Source organism: Nomascus leucogenys, chromosome 5 (genome assembly GCF_006542625.1).
Source record: "Nomascus leucogenys isolate Asia chromosome 5, Asia_NLE_v1, whole genome shotgun sequence".
NCBI classification, from domain to species: Eukaryota; Metazoa; Chordata; class Mammalia; order Primates; family Hylobatidae; genus Nomascus; species Nomascus leucogenys.
In genome coordinates, this window is record NC_044385.1 from 46,566,682 (window position 1) to 46,585,952 (window position 19,271).

Here is a 19,271-nt window from a genome sequence, read left to right on the forward strand (position 1 = left end):
GGCAGAAAAATAGCATATTTATAGCAGGAAGGCATTTATTATTTATTGGGATTAAAAGATAAGTTCAAATTGGTAAGAAGACGAGTTGTGAGAGGGATAGACCACAGATGTCTTGAAAGACAAATAAAGCAACTTTATCCTAAAGAAAAATTAACAAAATTGTCATGAGGAATAGAAAATTGGAGCAAATCAATAATTCTTAAAAGGAATGTAAGGGAGTTTCAAATAACTACCTTTAAAACATAGTTTAAAAGAGTAACCAGCCCCAGATAGATTTACAAATAAGTTTTTTTAAGCTTTCATGGAACAAATTGTTCCCGTGCAACATAATATCAATTCAGTCAAAAAGTAAACAGCTTTTCAGTTCTTTTTATAAGCTGGCATAGTCTTAAAAGCCAAAGTCTGGAAAAATAAAGAAGCCTACAAGCTAATCTTACCTATGACTTCAGGATTTTTCACAAATTTAAAATAAAATACCAATCAACACTAGACTAGTACAAGTTTACAACAGCCAAATAAAATCATCAAGAAATAAAGGTTTCCATATGTTATTATAACTCATTACCCATAGGTCAAAGAGGATTAAAATGATGTAATTATTTTAATAGCTGCAATACTGATAAATCTGATAAATTTAACAACTATTATTGATAAGAACTATAATAAAACTACATAGAGATAATACTTTCTTAATGTGAGAAAGAATATTGGCCAGGTACGGTGGCTCATGCCTATAATCCCAGCACTTTGGGAGGCTGAGGCGGGTGGATCATCTGAGGTCAGGAGTTCAAGACCAGCCTGGCCAACACGGTGAAACCCCGTCTCTACTAAAAATCCACAATAAGCCAGGTGTGGTGGCGCACGCCTGTAGTCCCAACTACTTGGGAAGCTGCAGCAGGAGAATTGCTGGAATCTGGGAGGCAGAGGTTGCAATGCACTGAGATCAAGCCACTGCACTCCAGCCTGAGCAACACAGTGAGACTCTGTCTCAAAAAAAAAATAGAATATTTAAACATAATTTAAAAAATTATATATATGTAAAAGTAACAGCCAACATCATCATTAATGGTAATATATTAGTCTATGACATGTCAACAGTAACATCTATCACCACAATTATTTATAAATTTTTAGGGAGTGCCCAGTAATGCAACAGGAAAAGATAATAAAAGTAGTAAAGACTGGGGAATTCTGATTCAACATAGCTGAGTAATCCTCTATCAGACCTACCCTCCCACAGATAAAACCCATAGACTCTAGACAAAATGATCTAGACAAAATACACACACACACACACACAGACACACACACACACACACACACACACATGCATGCACACACATGACCTTAAGGTCCTGGAGAATAAACAAAAGCAGGTGGCAAAGAAAAAGTATTGACACTTGGTATAACTGACTTGCATGGGGTGGAGCTGCTATTTGTATAGCTTTTAGCTCGAAGGCAGACTGAAGTTGGCATTGCATGGAGCATCTAAAATTCTGCTAGAAAAACCATGTTGTTTCCGGCCAGAAGAACCAGAAGACAAAGTTAGGGCAAACAAAGCTGCTGGAAAGTGAGAAAGGAATGCTGGAAAGAAGAGAGCCAAAGATGGCAGCTCTATTCCCTGCATGAGAGACTCCTATGTGTAAGGGACTACCTATTCAAGTCTCTCGTTAACCCCTAAACCATGCATGTTTAGAAACTCATGCAAGCAGACAGCTAAGGATGAAACAACTGAACTAAAATTTGAGCTGCTGTTCATGAGTCATTTTGTATTTTGAGTACAATCAAGATAATTGACTGCTAGAACAAAAACATCAATAATTTTTGTAGGACAACAAGAGAGTGCAGAGTCTTCACAATACAATAGTCACAATGCCCAAGATCAATCCACCTTGACCCAAAAGAACCAAGAAAATGAGACCTAGTGTTAACTAAAAGATAACCCAACAAGACCAAGCCTGAAATGACCCAGATATTGGAATTAATAGATTTTATAGCAACTATTATAACTATGCTTGATGGGTCAGGCATGGTGGCTCACACCTGTAATCCCAGCCCTTTAAGAGGCCGAGGCAGGTGGATCACTTGAGGTCAGGAGTTCGAGACCAGCCTGGCCAACATGGTGAAACCCTACTAAAAATAAAAAAAATAAAAAAAAAATTAGCTGGGAGTGGTGGCACACATCTATAGTCCAGCTACTCAGGAGGTTGAGACAGGAGAATCACTTGAACCCAGGAGGCAGAGGTTGCAGGAAGCTGAGATTGCACCACTGCACTCCAGCCTGGGTGACAGAGCAAGACTTCATCTAAAAAACAAAAACAAAAACCAGCCAAACAAACAAACAAAAACTATGCTTCATGAAAAAAGTAAAATATGTTCAAAGTAAAGGAAAAACATAGGGAATCTTATCAAAGAAACAGAAACTATTTTTTTAAATGGAAATTATAGAATTAAAACATGTGATATCTGTTAACTGGTTGAGCTTAAAACAAAGTGAAAATATCTGAGGGAAGAATCTGAGAACTTAAAGATAGATCAATAGAAATTACTTAATATAAAAAAATAGAGATTCAGGAACCTGTAGGACAATAATGAAAAGTCTGACATGTTTAATAAGAGCCTCAGAGGGAGACCCTTGTCCCCTTTACTTTCTTTAAAACACAACAAATTGCTGAAAGCAAAAATTATAATACTGTCCTGTAGATTTTATAGTATTACATACAGAAACTATAGTACAAAGGTTTGGGGAAGTAAATGGAGCTATACAATTTAAAGATTTCTACATCTTTATGTGAAGTAGTACAATTTTACTCTAAGTAGACTGTGACAAGTTGATGATGTATACTTTAATCTATATGGAAACCACTAAAAATCCCAAACAAATAAAAAGAGACATAACTAAAAGCCAACAGATATATTAAAGTGAAATTTTGATAAATATTCAAATAATCCAAAGAAAGGCAGGAAAGAAGGGACAGAGAAACAAAAAGCACAGGGACAAACAAACAAAAAAGAATAAAATGATAGACTTAATTTCACCCATATCACCAATTACATTAAACATTAATGAAATAAATATTTCAATTAAAAGAAATTGTCAGAATAGATTTTTTAAAAAGCAAGACTCAAGTATATGCTGTGTATAAAAAATGTACTATAAATATAAGTTGAAAGTAAACTGATGGAAAAATACATACTATGTAAATGGGATGCATAAGAAGGCTGCAGTGGTTCTATAAACATCAGGTAAGATAGACATCTGGCTGGGCATAGGGGCTCACGCCTGTAATCCCAGCACTTTGGGAGGCTGAGGTGAGTGGATCACCTGAGGTGGGGAGTTCGAGACCAGCCTGACCAACATGGAGAAACACTGTCTCTACTAAAAATTCAAACAATTAGCCAGGCATGGTGATGCATGCCTGTAATCCCAGCTACTTGGGAGGCTGGGGCAGGAGAATCGCTTGAACCCACGAGGTGGAGGTTGCAGTGAGCCAAGATCGCTAAAACAAAGAGTGCCCTTCTCTTAATAAACTTCCTGCTAGTGTGGGTTTTGGCTTCTGAGAGCAAAATTCTCTTTATGGTAGCATCTGCAACAAAGGCTACCAGGCAAACTGCCTACTCCCTGCCCTCATTTCCTAAAGTAAGGTGGTTGGGAACTCTGCCATATACACAGAACAGTTAGGTTTTCATTCTGGGGATAGACTTACTTGTAAAATTAGTGGCAGCTTCCTGGAAAAATTAACCCCATCTTCATTCTTAAATATCACAAATAAAAATGTACTGATGTCTTATTCTATTCAAGCTGCTGTAATAAAATCCCTTAAACAAGGTAATAGAAATAATAAAAATTTGCTTCTCACAATTCTCAGGCTGGGAAGTCCAAGATCAAGTCATCAGCAGATTTGGTGTTTAGTAATGGCTCGCTCTCGGATTCATAGGTGGTGCCTTATTGCTGTGTCCTCACATGGTAGAAGGGGCAAACAGCTCCCTAGAATCTCTTTTATAAGGTCAATAATCCCATTCATGAGGGCTCTGCCCCATGACCTAATCACCTCCTAAAGGCACCACTCCTTAATACCATCACATTGGCTGTTAAGCTTCAACATATGTATTTTTGGGGTACACATTCAGGCCATAGCAACCACATATGATAAAAATCAGCAATATCAAAGATACCTATTAACAACCTTAAAGGAAACATAATTTAAGAAACAGAAAAGAACTTAAGAAAATTAACTCTAATATCTTCAGAAAACTTTGAGAACAAATGTGACAGGATTCAATGGGGGGAAAGAAGGGCAACCACCAAGAATAAGAAACATTGGAAATTTAAAATATGGTTAATAAACAAAATGCAATAAAAGGACTGGAAGAAAAAGTCAAGGAAATTTCCCATAATAAAGAGCAACATTTTAGCTGGGCATAGTGGCTCATACTTGTAATCCCAGCACTTTGGAAGGCAGAGGCAGGTGGATAGCTTGAGCTCAGGAATTCAAGACCAGCTTGGGCAACATGGCAAAACCCCATCTTTACAAAAAATGCAAAAATTAGCCAAGGATGGTAGCACACACCTCTGGTCCCAGCTACTTAGGAGGCTGATGTGAGAGGATTGCTTGAGCCCAGCAGGAGGTAGAGCCTGCAGTGAGCTGTGATCATGCCACTGTGCTCCAGCCTGGGCAACAGAGACAGACCCTATCTCAAAAAAAGGGCAAAATGTCAAAGAGACAAAATAAAGAAAAGCAATATAGAAAATCAATCCAAAGGGCCTAAAATTGTGGAGACGAAATTGGCAAACAAATAATGGACATTTTTTAGAACTAAAGAAAGACATTTAGCTTTAAAGTGGGGTTCACTGAGCACTGAACAGAATAAATTAAAGTAAAACCACCACACCTGGGCACATCCTTGAGACATTTCTTTGTTTTTTGGGATGGAGTCTCACTCGGTTGCTGGAGCACAGGGGTGTGATCTCAGCTCACTGCAACCCCCGCCTCCTGGGTTCAAGAGATTCTCCTGCCTCAGCCTCCTGAGTAGCTGAGATTACAGATGTGTGCCACCACACCGAGCTAATTTTTTTTGTATTTTTATATTTTTAGTAGAGATGGGATTTTGCCATATTGGCCAGGCTGCCTTGATACATTTCAGCACAATGTTGATAAAGTTTCTAAAAAGTTTCCAGAAAAAATAATGTCATAAAGTTCGAGAAATTTTCATAGCAACACAAAATTATATAGGACAGTAGAACAATGTCTTCAAAGGCTAGAAAAAAATGATTTTGTACCTCTAATTCTACACAGCCAAACTATCAATCAAGTATATTGGAAAAATAAATACACTCTCAAATATCCATGCAACATTTCTAGAGACGTTTCTTGAAGATATATTCTAGGAAGAAAATAGAGAAGATGGCAGACAGGAGACATGGCTAATGTGCAGCTTCCACTTGGATGGACAGAATAGCATGTGGAGACACACCACCCACTTTTGCTTCAAGAACCACTGAGAGGTGAAGCCAGCTAGACTTACTGGGTCAAGTGGGGACTTGGATAACTTTTCTGTCTAGCTAGAGGATTGTAAATGCACCAATCAGCACTCTGTGTCTAGCTAAAGGATTGTAAATGCACAAATCAGCACTCTGTAAAAATGCACCAATCAGCGCTCTGTGTCTAGCTAAAGGAGTGTAAATGCACCAATCAGCACTCTGTAAAATGGACCAATCAGCACTCTGCAAAACCAATCAGCGCTCTGTAAAATGGACCAATTAGCAGGATGTGGGTGGGGACAAATAAGGGAATAAAAGCTGACCACCCCAGCCAGCAGCTGCAAACCTGCTTGGGTCCCCTTCCATGCTGTGGAAGCTTTGTGTTTTCGCTCTTCACAATAAATCTTGCTTCTGCTCACTCTTTGGTTCCATGCCACCTTTAAGAACTATAACACTCACTGCAAAGGTCTGCAGCTTCATTCCTAAAGTCAACTAGACCAAGAACCCACCAGAAGGAATCAACTCCGGACACATTCTGGTGACCACAAAGGGACTATTGCCAAGCGGTGAGTACCATCGGACCTCTTTTGCTTGTTATTCAGTCCTATTTTTCCTTAGAATTCAAGGGCTAAACACCGGCACCTGTCGGCCAGTTAAAAGCGACTAGCGTGGCTGCTGGACTAAAGACATTGGTGTCAGGCTTTCTGAGAAAGGGCTTTCTAAATGGGGGTGTTGGGTTGCCTGGAACCAGCTTCCACTTTTCCTGTACTTCTGGGCTGAGCCAAGGGCCAACAGAGAGGAAAGCCATTCAGCTCCAGGGTCCCCACAAAAGGTTGGTTGACCCTGTAGCCATGAGCGTAACTCTCAAAGTCACGTTGCCCAAGCGAGACTTGCCCATCTATCCTATCTATCCTGACCCTTGCCTCCTGGGTCCTAATGCCTGTCAGACAAACTTCCTCTCACCTCTCTTCTCTGAGGTTAGTCCTGCTTCTAAAAACCACTCCCTGTCTCTGGTCCTTTTCTGGTTTCTCCTATAAGAATGATGTCTAGTATAAACTTCAGGACTCTGTTCCCTTCCTTAGGCACCCAGGCTCACCATTCAGAAAGACATAATTTTTGCCCAAAGCCCTATCAGTTGAGGGGGACTATCTGGAACTTTAGGATCTCTCCTCAGACTAGCAGGCCTAACAAAAGCTATTTCTGAAGCTAGGATATGGGGAGCTTCAGAAATGATATGCTTCCTATTCATATGATGAGAAATGAGGACAAAAGGCATCATTCTTCCTTGATATCCCTTCCCTCCCTCAGGGTGTGGCCCTCCACTTCATTTTTGGGGCATAACATCCTTATAGGATAGGGGTAAGCTCCCAATACTAACAAGAGAATGCTTAGGATTCTAACAAGTTTTCGAGAATGCATTGGTAAGGGCCACTAAATCTGACCTTCCTTGGTCCTCTTTTTGGTCTAAGAGGAAAATTAGGTTTCTGCTGCTGCATTGGTGAGCACAACTATTCTGATCTGCAGGGTCCAGGGACTGTTGTGGCATGGGGTGGTGGGGAACAAAGAAACCAAAACCACGGGCAGTTTTTTCTTTCAGATGGGAAACACTCAGGCATCAACAGGCTCACCCTTGAAATGCATCCTAAGCCATTGGGACCAATTTGACCCACAAACCCTGAAAAAGGAGCAGCTTATTTTTTTCTGCACTGTGGCCTGGCCCCAATATTCTCTCTCTGATGGGGAAAAATGGCCACCAGAGGGAAGTATAAATTACAATAGTATCCTGCAGCTTGACCTTTTCTGTAAGAGGGAGGGCAAATGGAGTGAAATACCTTATGTCCAAGCTTTCTTTTCACTGAAGGAGAATCCACAACTATGCAAAGCTTGCAATTTACATCCCACAAGAGGACCTCTCAGCTTACCTCCATATCCTAGCCTCCCTATAGCTCCCCTTCCTATTAATGATAAGCCTCCTCTAATCTCCCCTGCCCAGAAGGAAACAAGCAAAGAAATCTCCAAGGGACCACAAAAACCTCTGGGCTATCAGTTATGTCCCCTTCAAGCTGTAGGGGGAGGGGAATTTGGCCCAACCCAGGTACATGTCCCCTTCTGCCTCTCTGATTTAAAGCAGATCAAGGCAGACTTGGGGAAGTTTTCAGATGATCCTGATAGGTATATAGATGCCCTACAGGGTCTAGGGCAAATCTTTGATCTCACTTGGAGAGATGTTATGCTATTGTTAGATCAAACCCTGGTTTTAATGAAGAGAATGCGGCTTTAGCTCCAGCCTGAGAGTTTGGAGATACCTGGTATCTTAGTGAAGTAAATGACAGAATGACAGCTGAAGAAAGAGACAAATTCCCTACCAGTCAGCAAGCCATCCCCAATATGGATCCCCACTGGGACCTTGACTCAGATCACATGGACTGGAGTTGCAAACATCTGCTGACCTGTGTTCTAGAAGGACTAAGGAGAATTAGGAAAAAGTCCATGAATTATTAAATGATGTCCACCATAACTCAGGGAAAGAAAGAAAATCCTTCTGCCTTCCTCGAGTGGCTATGAGAGGTCTTAAGAAAATATACTCCCCTGTCACCTGACTCACTCAAGTGTCAATTGATCCTAAAAGATAAGTTGATTACCCAATCAGCCATAGATATCAGGAGAAAGCTCCAAAAGCGAGCCCTGGGCCCTGAACAAAATCTAGAGGCATTACTAAACCTGGCAACCTTGGTGTTCTATAATAGGGACCAGGAGGAACAGGTCAAAATGGAAAAGTGAGATCAGAGAAAGGCCACAGCCTTAATCATGGCCCTCAGACAAACAAAGGTGGTTCATAGAGGACAGAAAATGGAGCAGGCCAATCACCTGGTAGGGCTTGTTACCAGTGTGGTTTGCAAGGACACTTTAAAAAAGATTCTCCAACAAGAAACAAGCTGTCCCCTCGCCCATGTCCACTATGCCAAGGCAATCACTGGAAGGTGCACTGCCCCAGAGGACAAAGGTTCTCTGGGCCACAACCAGATGATCCAACAACAGGACTGAGGGTGCCTGGAGCAAGTACCAGCTCATGTCATCACCTTCACTGAGCCCCGGGTACAGTTAATCATTGAGGGCCAGGAAATTGACTTCCTCTTAGATGCTGGCACAGATTTCTCAGTGTTAATCTCCTGTCCCGGACAGGTGTCCTCAAGGTCCATTACCATCCAAGGAATCCTGGGACAGCCTGTAACCAGGTATTTCTCCTACCTCCTCATTGTAATTGGGAGACTTTGCTCTTTTCACTTGCCTTTCTTGTTATGCCTGAAAGTCCCACACTCTTATTAGGGAGGGACTTTTTAGCCAAAGCTGGAGCTATTATCTACATGAATATGGGGAACAAGTTACGGATTTGTTGTCCCCTGCTTGAGGAAGGAATAACCCTGAAGTCTGGGCATTGGTAGGTCAATTCAGAAGGGCAAAAAATGCCTGCCCAATCCAAATCAGGTTAAAAGACCCCATCACTTTTCCTTATCAAAGGCAATATCCTTTAAGGCCTGAAGCCATAAACAGTTACAGGATATTGTTAGACATTTAAAAGCTCAAGGCTTAGTAAGAAAATGCAGCAGTCCCTGCAGCACCCCAATTCTAGGAGTACAAAAACCGATTGGTCAGTGCAGATTAGTGCAAGATCTTAGACTCATCAATGAGGCAGTAATTCCTCTATATCCAGTTGTACCAAACCCCCATACCCTGCTTTCTCAAATACCAGAGGAAGCAGAATTGTTCACTGTTCTGGACCTCAAGGATGCTTTCTTCTGCATTCCCCTGCACTCTGACTCCCAGTTTCCCTTTGCCTTTGAGAATCCCACAGACCACATGTCCCAACTTACGTGGACAGTCTTGCCCCAAAGGTTTAGGGATAGCCCTCATCTGTTTGGTCAGGCACTGGCCCAAGATCTAGGCCACTTCTCAAGTCCAGGTACTCTTGTCCTTCAGTATGTGGATGATTTACTTTTGGCTACCAGTTTGGAAGCCTCATGCCAGCAGGCTACTCTAGATCTCTTGAATTTTCTAGCTAATCAAGGGTACAAGCCATCTAAATCAAAGGCCCAGATCTGCCTACAAGTCAAATATCTAGGCCTAATCTTAGCCAGAGGAACCAGGGCCCTCAGCAAGGAATGAATACAGCCTATACTGGCTTATCCTCATGTAAGACATTAAAACAGTTGTGGGTGTTCTTTGGAATCACCGGCTTTTGCTGACTATGGATCCCCGGATAAAGCGAGATAGACAGGCCCCTCTATACTCTAATCAAGGAGACCCAGAGGGCAAATACTCATCTAGTAGAATGGGAACCAGAGGCAGAAACAGCCTTCAAAACCTTAAAGGAGGCCCTAGTACAAACTCCAGGCTTAAGCCTTCCCATAGGACAAAATTTCTCTTTATATGTCACAGAGAGAGCAGGAATAGCTCTTGGAGTCCTTACTTAGATTCATGGGACAACCCCACAACCAGTGGCACACCTAAGTAAGGAAATTGATGTAGTAGCAAAAGGCTGGCCCACGGTTTATGGGTAGTTGTGGCAGTGGCCGTCTTAGTGTCAGAGGTTATCAAAATAATACAAGGAAAGGATCTCACTGTCTGGACCACTCATGAATTAAATGACCTACTAGGTGCCAAAGGAAGTTTATGGCTATCAGACAACCACCTGCTTAGATACCAGGTGCTACTCCTTGAGGGACCAGTGCTTCAAATATGCATGTATGCGGTCCTCAACCCTGCCAATTTTCTCCCAGAGGATGGGGAACCAATCAAACATGACTGCGAACAAATTATAGTCCAGACTTATGTCCCCCAAGAGGATCTCTTAGAAGTCCCCTTAGCTAATCCTGACCCTAACCTATATACTGAGGGAAGTTCATTTGTGGAGAATGGGATATGAAGGGCAGGTTATGCCATAGTTTGTGATGTAACAGTACCTGAAAGTAAGCCTCTTTCCCCAGGGACCAGCACCCAGTTAGCAGAAATAGTGGCACTTACCTGAGCCTTAGAAATGGCAAAGGGAAAAAGAATAAATGTGTATACAGATAGCAAGTATGCTTATCTAATCCTACATGGCCATGCTTCAACATGGAAAGAAAGGAGTTCCTAACCTCTGGGGAAACGCCCATTAAATACCACAAAGAAATCATGGAGTTATTGCATGCCGTGCAAAAACCCAAGGAAGTGGCAGTCTTACACTGCTGAAGCCATCAACAAGTGGCTGGCAGAGGCAAGGAAAGGCCAGCAGAGAAAAAGAGAAAGAGACAGAAAATCAAAGAGAAAGAAAGAGAGAGAAAGTCAAAGAGAGAAGGAAAGAAAGAAAGAGAGAGACAAGTAGTAAAGAAAAAACAGTGTACCCTATTCCTTTAAAAGCCAGGGTAAATTTAAAACCTATAGTTGATAATTGAAGGTCTTCTCTGTGACCCTATAACACTCCAATACCACCTTGTCGTCAGTGTAAACAAGGACATAGCCCAAAAGCACTGAGGCCACTGATAATCCTTAGCCTTCCTATCAAAAATCCTTAACCCGCTGGTTTCCTAACAGGGGATCTAAATCTTAATTAATTACCATACAAAGGTCTGACCATATCTAGGAAGAACTCCCTTCAGGACAAGGAGATACATGGTTCCTCCCTGGCTATTAAGGGAAAAAGACATAATGGGTATTCAGTAAGTGATAAGGAAACTCTTGTAGAAAGAGAGTTAGGAAAATTGCCTAATAATTGGTCTGCTCAAACTTGCGAGCTGTTTGCACTCAGCCGAACCTTAAAGTACTTACAGAATCAGGAAGGAGCCATCTATACCAATTCTAAGTTAATATGGACTGAACGAGGTCTTATTAGTAGCAAAGAATAATTAAAATCCCAAACTTACAAGGTTTTCAACAAAAGTAAAGTTTGCTAAACGTCAACAGTGTAACATGTATTATCCTAACTTCTAATCTTGTGGAAATCAGACTCTATCAGTGCCCCTCAAAGATCAAGTCTGTCAGTGCAGGGCCATGCAACTAATACCCTTCCTTATAGGGTTAGGAATGGCCACTGCTACAGAAACTGGAATAGCAGGTTTATCTGCTTCATTATCCTACTACCACACACTCTCAAAAGATTTCTCAGAAGTTTGCAAGAAATAATGAAATCTATCCTTACTCTACAATCCCAAATGGACTCTTTGGTAGCAGTGACTCTCCAAAATCGCTGAGGCCTAGACCTCCTCACTGCCGAGAAAGGATGACTCTGCACCTTCTTAGGGGAAAAGTGTTTTTACACTAACCTGTTAGGGATAGCACAAGATGCCACCTGGCATTTATAGGAAAAGGCTTCTGAAATCAGACAATGCCTTTCAAACTCTTATACCAACCTCTGGAGTTGGGCCACAAGGCTTCTCCCCTTTCTAAGTCCCATGACAGCCATCTTGCTTTTACTCGCCTTCGGGCCCTGTATTTTTAACCTCCTTGTCAAATTTGTTTCCTCCAGGATGGAGGCCATCAAGCTACAGATGGTCTTACAAATGGAACTCCAAATGAGCTCTACTAACAACTTCTACTGAGGACCCCTGGGCAAACCTGCTGGCCCTTTGGCCTAAAGTGTTCCCCTCTGGAGGACACTACAACTGCAGGGCCCCTTCTTTGCCTCTATCCAGCAGGAAGTAGCTAAGGCAGTCATCACCCAATTCCCAACAGCAGTTGAGGTGTCCTGTTTAGAGGGGGGATTTAGAGGTGAAGCCAGCTGGATCTCCTGGGTCAAGTGGGGAGTTGGAGAACTTTTCTGTCTAGCTAGAGGATTGTAAACTCACCAATCAGTGCTCTGTGCCTAGCTAAAGGATTGTAAATGCACCAATCAGCACTCAGTAAAAACACAACAATCAGCGCTCTGTGTCTAGATAAAGGATTGTAAATGCACCAATCGGCACTCTGTAAAAATGCACCAATCAGCACTCTGTGTCTGGCTAAAGGATTGTAAATGCACCAATCAGCACTCTGTAAAATGGACCAATCAGCAGGACGTGGGCAGGGACAAATAAGGGAATAAAAGCCAGCCACTCCAGCCAGCAGCGGCAACCCACTTGGGTCCCCTTCCACACTGTGGAAGCTTTGTTCTTTTGCTCTTCACAATAAATCTCGTTGCTGCTCACTCTTTGGGTCCGTGACACCTTTAAGAGCTGTAACACTTAGCGTGAGGGTCCGTGGCTTCATTCTTGAAGTCAGTGAGACCAAGAATCCACTGGAAGGAACCAACTCTGGACACACCACCACAGGAATGTACCAGGAAAACCAAAGAAATTCAAAGATCCTTTGAAAGAAGTGGCATTCCACTGAAAATTCCACTAGACAGGTGAAAAACTGTGAGTTTCCAAAGTGTGTGTGGGAGGGGGACACCTGCCTCCAAACACACATCCTCAGTGGGGAATCTGAAAATCTAGAACATGGGAGAAGGATTTAACCTTACCTAGAGCTCAAATGGATTTAGGGAATCACTCACAATATAAATATAAAAATATAAGCAGCAGTGAGAAGAGCCTCCCAGTGCCTGGGAGGCACTCCCAGTCTGCAGTTTGAGCCCAGGACAGCCATCCCTGACTATATCTCACAGCGTCCCTTGGGGGAAGGCAGCCAGTGGAATTAAGGAAGGTCATAGGATGAAAGAACCCTCCAAGTGAGTTTTGTAAAAATTTCAACTGGGCATGAACTTTTTTGAGCAGAATCCAGGGAATGAACAGGAATTGCTGCAAATATGAACACAGGAGTTGCTACTGACATTGTAGGCAGATGGGGAAGGGCAAGGCCTGAAAGAGAAGCTTACAGCCTGGGGCAAGTTCTGAGTTCTGTGCACAGGCTGCCTGGACTAAACTTGGTGCTATTCATGAGGCGCTGCAGGAACAAGACCTGCCTCACCAACAGGGTGGAAGCTGGGTGAAGCCTTTCACTACCAACTATCCCCCACTTCCCTGGTAAACTATATGGCACAGCAGAGGCAGCTATAGTCTCCTCTGAAACATAACCCCACTGGCCTGAGAATCATCCCCCACATCCCCAATCCCCTATAGTGGGCAGGGCTTGCCATCGCCACTGTGGGGGATGTGAGCACCACATCAAAGGATCACCCCATGGGACAAAAGAATCTGAACAGCAGTCTTTGTGTTCCAGATTTTTCCACTGAAATAGTCTACCCAAATGAGAAGGAATCATAAAAGTAATTCTGATAATATGACAAAACAAGGTCTATTACACCCCCAAGGAGAATCTGAGCTCAGACCTGCCTAACCCTGCCCCAACCTGATGATATTTCTCTACCTGCCCTGATAGACAAACACAAGAGGCATAAACTCTTGGGAGCTTTATAGCCCTACCCGTTGCTTGGGAAACTGAAACACTTACCCTGGCTAACTTAGGACAAGCTTTTATCTACTACTGCCTCAGCTGGGGATCTCTTGAAAGCACCACCTCTTGGCTGAAGACCAACCAACTCAGGCCATTACAGAAACTCATGACAGAAAAACTCTGCTCCCAGGAAAGACAAAATGATAGCTAATACCACTGCCTGCAACATCCTGGCTAACCAGAGGTTCTGAGTCTGCCCACATGACAACTTCAATGCTGGTATAACCAGCATTTGAGAAAGCCACCACAGGAAACATATCTACCACCAAGGATTCTCACAGAGTCTACTTCACTCTGCAAAGAGTTCTCTTTGCAGACATTCCCCAGCACCAGCCTGGAGCCTTGTAGCCCTGCTGGGTGGCTAGACCAAGAAGAGCAATAATAATCACTGTAGTCTGCCTCTTAGGAAGCCCTATCCCTCGAGGAAAGGGGAGAGCACTGCATCAAGGGATCACCCCATGGGACAAAAGAATCTGAAGAGCAGTCCTTGAGTTCCAGATTTTTCCACTGAAAATACCCAAATGAGAAGGAATCAAAATTAATTCTGAAAATACAACAAAACAAGGTCTATTACACCCCCAAAAGACCACTGATTATTAAATGATTATTAAGCTACTTAAGGAGATACCAGAGAAGGGTGAAAACTGACTTAAAGATATTTAAAAAAACAAGATATAGATGAAAAATTCTCCTGAGAAATAAATATCATAAATAAAAAACAATCACAACTTCTGGAAATGAAAGACACACTTAGAGAAATCCAAAATGCACTGGAAAGTTTCTACGATAGACTAGAAGAAAGAACTTCTAATTAGAACTTCAGAGCTTGAAGACAAAGCTTTTGAATTAACCCAACCAGACACAGACAAAGGAGAAATAATTTTAAAAATGAACAAAGCTCAAAAAATGTTGGATTATGTTAAATGGCCAAACCTAAAAATAAATGGTGTTCCTGAGGAAAAAGAGAAATCTAAGAGTTTGGAAAACTTATTTGAGGGAATAATTGAAGAAAACTTCCATGGCCTTGCTAGAAACCTAGACAGCCAAATACAAGAAGTTCAAAGAACCCCTGGGAAATTAATCACAAAAAGATCATTACCTAGGCACATAGTCATCAAGTTATCTAAAGTCAAGGCAAAGGAAAGAATCTTAAGAGTTGTGAAATAAAAGCATCAGGTAATGTATAAGGGAAAACCTATCAGATTAACAGCAGATTTCTCAGCAGAAATCTTACAAGCCAGAAGGGATTGGAGTTCTATCTTTAGTCTCCTAAAACAGAAGAATTGCCAGCAAAGAATTTTGTACCCAGCAAAACTAAGTTTCATAAATGAAGGAGAAATAGTCTTTTTCAGACAAACAAATGCTGAAAGAATTTACCATTACCAATGCAGCACTACAAGAAATGCTAAAATAAGTTCTAAATCTTTAAACAAAACCTCAAAATACACCAAAATAGAACCTCCTTAAAGCATAAATCTCAAAGGGCCTATAAAAGAATAACATGATTTAAAAAATAACACAATTTTAAAAAACAAGGTATTTAGGCAACAAACTAGCATGATGAATTGAAAATTACCTCACATTTCAATACTAACAGTGAATGTAAATGGCCTAAATGCTTCACTTAAAAGATACAGAATGGTGGAATGGATAAAAATCCACTAACCAAGTATCTGTCATCTTCAAGAGACTCACATCGTGCATAAGGGCTCATGTAAACTTAAGGTAAAGGGTTGGACATAGATATTCCATGCAAACGGACACCAAAAGCAAGCAAGCAGGAGTAGCCATTCTTATATCAGACAAAACAGACTTTAAAGCAACAACAGTTAACAAAGACAAAGAGGGACATTATATAATGACAAAAGGATTAGTCCAACAGGAAGATATCACAATCCTAAATAAATATGCACCTAACATTGATGCTCCCAAATTAACAATTACTACTAGATTTAAGAAATGAGATAGACACCAACACAATAATAGTGGGGTACTTCAACACTCCACTGACACGAATAGACAGGTCATCAAGACAGAAATTCAACAAAGAAACAATGGACTTAAACTGTACCGTAGAACAAATGGACGTAACAGATATTTACAGAGCATTCTATCCAACAGCTGCAGAATATACATTCTTTTCATCAGCACATGGAACATTCTCCATGATAAACCATATAATAGGCCACAAAACAAGTCTCAGTAAATTTAAGAAAATTGAAATTATATCAAGTATCCTCTCAGACCAAAGTGGAATAAAACTGGAAATTAACTCCAAAAAGAACCCTCAAAATCATACAAATACATAGAAATTAAATAATCAGCTCTTGAATGATCCTTGGGTCAACAATGAAATCAAGATGGAAATAAATTCTTTGAACTCAATGATAATAGTGACACAACTTATCAAAACTTCCAGAATACTGCAAAAATGATGCTAAGAGGAAAGTTTATAGCATTAAATGCCTATATCCAAAAGTCTGAAAGAGCACAAATAGACAACCTAAGGTCACATCTCAAGGAACTAGAGAAACAAGAATGAACCAAATCCAAAACCAGCAGAAGAAAAGAAATAACAAAGATCACAGCAGAACTAAATGAAATTGAAAGAAATAAAGAATACAAAACATAAATGAAATGAAAAGCTGTTTATTTGAAAAGATAAACAAAATTGATAGACCATTAGTGAGATTATCCAAGAAAAGAAGAGAGAATATCCAAATATGCTCAATAGGAAATGAAACGACAGATACCACAGAAATACAAAAGATTATTCAAGGCTACTATGAATACCTTTATGCATCCAAACTAGAAAATCTAGAGGAGATGGATAAATTCCTAGAAATATATAACCCTTCCAGATTAAATCAAGAAGAAACAAACTCTGAACAGACCAATAGCAAGTAGTGAGATTGAAACAGTGATAAAAAAAATTGCCAACAAAAAAAGTCCAGGACCAGACAGATTCACAACTCAATTCTATCAGACATTCAAAGACGAACTGGTACCAATCTTACTGAAACTATTTCAAAAGATAGAGAAAGAGGGAACCCTCCCTAAATCATTCTATGAAGCCAGTATCACCCTAATACCAAAACGAGGAAAGGACATAACAGAAAAAGGAAACTACAGACCAATATCCCTGATGAACATAGATGCAAAAATCCTCAACAAAATATTAGCTAACTGAGTCCAACAGCATATCAAAAAGATAATCTAGCATGATCAGGTAAGTTTCATACCAGGGCTGCAGGGATGGTTTAGAATATCCAAGTCAATAGATGTGATACATCACATAAACAGAATTAAAATAAAAAATTATATGATCATCTCAATAGATGCAGAAAAAGCATTTGATGAAATCCAGCACCGCTTTATGATTAAAACCCTCAGCAAAATTGGCATGGAAGGGACATATCTCAAGGTAATAAAAGCAATCTATGACAAATCCATAGCCATCGTTATTCTGAATGGGGAAAAGTTGAAAGTATTCCCCCTGAGAACTGGAACAAAACAATGATGCCCACTTTCACCACTTCTATTCACACAGTACTAGAAGTCCTGGCCAGAGCAATCAGACAAGAGAAAGAAATAAAGGGCCTTTAAATCGGTAAAGAGGACTGGGCATGGTGGCTCACACCTGTAATCCCAGCACTTTGGGAGGCTGAGGCAGGCAGAAAACCTGAGGTCAGGAGTTCGAGATTAGCCTGGCCAACATCTGCAAATCCCGTCTCGACTAAAAATAAGAAAATTAGCCAGGCATGGTGGCGCAGGCCTCTAATCTCAGTTACTCAGGAGGCTGAGGCAGGAGAATCACTTGAACCTGGGAGGTGGAGGTTGCAGTAAGCCGAGATCACACCACTGCATTCCAGCCTGGGTGACAGAGCGAGACTCTGTCTCAAAAAAAAAAAAAAAAAAAGGAACCAGGCGTGGTGGCTCACACCTGTAATCCCAGCACTTTGGGAGGCCGAGGCAGGTGGATCATGAGGTCAGGAGATTGAGACCATCTTGGCTAACATGGTGAAATCCCATCTCTACTAAAAATACAAAAAATTATCTGGGCATGGTGGCAGGCGCCTGTGGTCCCAGCTACTTCGGGAGGCTGAGGCAGGAGAATGGCGTGAACCTGGGAGGCGGAGCTTGCAGTGAGCGGAGATCGTGCCTCTGCACTCCAGCCTGGGAGACAGAGTGAGACTCTGTCTCAAAAAACAGAAAAAAAGAAAAAATAAATCAGTAAGGAGGAAGTCAAACTGTCGCTGTTTGCTGATATGATTGTATACCTAGAAAACCCTAAAGACTCACCCAAAAATCTCCTAGATTTGATAAATGAATTCGGTAAAGCTTCAAGATACACAATCAATGTAAACAAATCAGTAGAACTGCTATACACCAACAACCAAGCTGAGAATCAAATCAAGAACACAATCCCTTCTGTAACAGTTTCAGAAAAATAAAATAAAAATGTATAAATATACCTAAACAAGGAGGTAAAAGATCTCTACAAGGAAAACTACAAAACAGTGCTGAAATAAATCACAGATGACACAAACAAATGGAAACACATCCCATACTCATGAATGGGTAGAATCAATATTGTGAAAATGACCATACTGCCAAAAGCAATCTACAGATTCAATGCAATTCCCATAAAAATACCACCATCATTCTTCACAGAACTAGAAAAAAAAATCCTAAAATTCGTACGGAAACAAAAAAGAGCCTGCATAGCCAAAGAAAGACTAAGCAAAAAGAACATTACCTTACTTCAAACTCTGCCACAAGGCTATAGTTACCAAAACAGCATGGTACTGGTATAAAAATAGATATGTAGACCAATGGAACAGAATAAAGAACCCAGAAATAAAGCCAAATACTTACAGCCAACTGATCTTTGACAAATCAAACAAAAACATAAAGTAGGGAAAGGACACCCTATTCAACAAATGGTGCAGGGATAATTGGCAGGCCACATGTAGAAAAATAAAACTGGATCCTCACCTCTCACCTTATAAAAAAACCAACTCAAGATAAGTCAAAGGCTTAAATCTTTCTCTTTTTCTTGAGACAGAGTCTTGCTCTGTTGCCTAGGCTGGAGTGCAATGGTGCAAACTTGGTTCACTGCAAGTTCTGCCTCTTGGATTCAAGTTATTCTTGCACCTCAGCCGCCCAAGTAGCTGAGCTTACAGGCACACACCACCATGCCTGGCTAATTTTTGTATTTTTGGTAGAGATGGGGGTTTTTGCCATATTGGCCAGGCTGCTCTCAAAGTCCCGGCCTCAAGTGATCTGCCTGCCTCTGCCTCCCAAAGTATTGGGTTTACAGGGATGAGCCACCATGCCCAGCTCAAAGACTTAAATATAAGACCTGAAACCATTAAAATTT

The 19,271-nt window shown here is 41.1% G+C and overlaps 1 protein-coding gene across 2 annotated transcripts in view; it reads right to left on the reverse strand.

Annotated features, from left to right (window-relative positions):
* C5H1orf141 (chromosome 5 C1orf141 homolog) overlaps positions 1–19,271 on the reverse strand; it is a 65,402-nt gene that overhangs the window by 11,920 nt on the left and 34,211 nt on the right. The gene's annotated exons all lie outside the window — the stretch shown is intronic.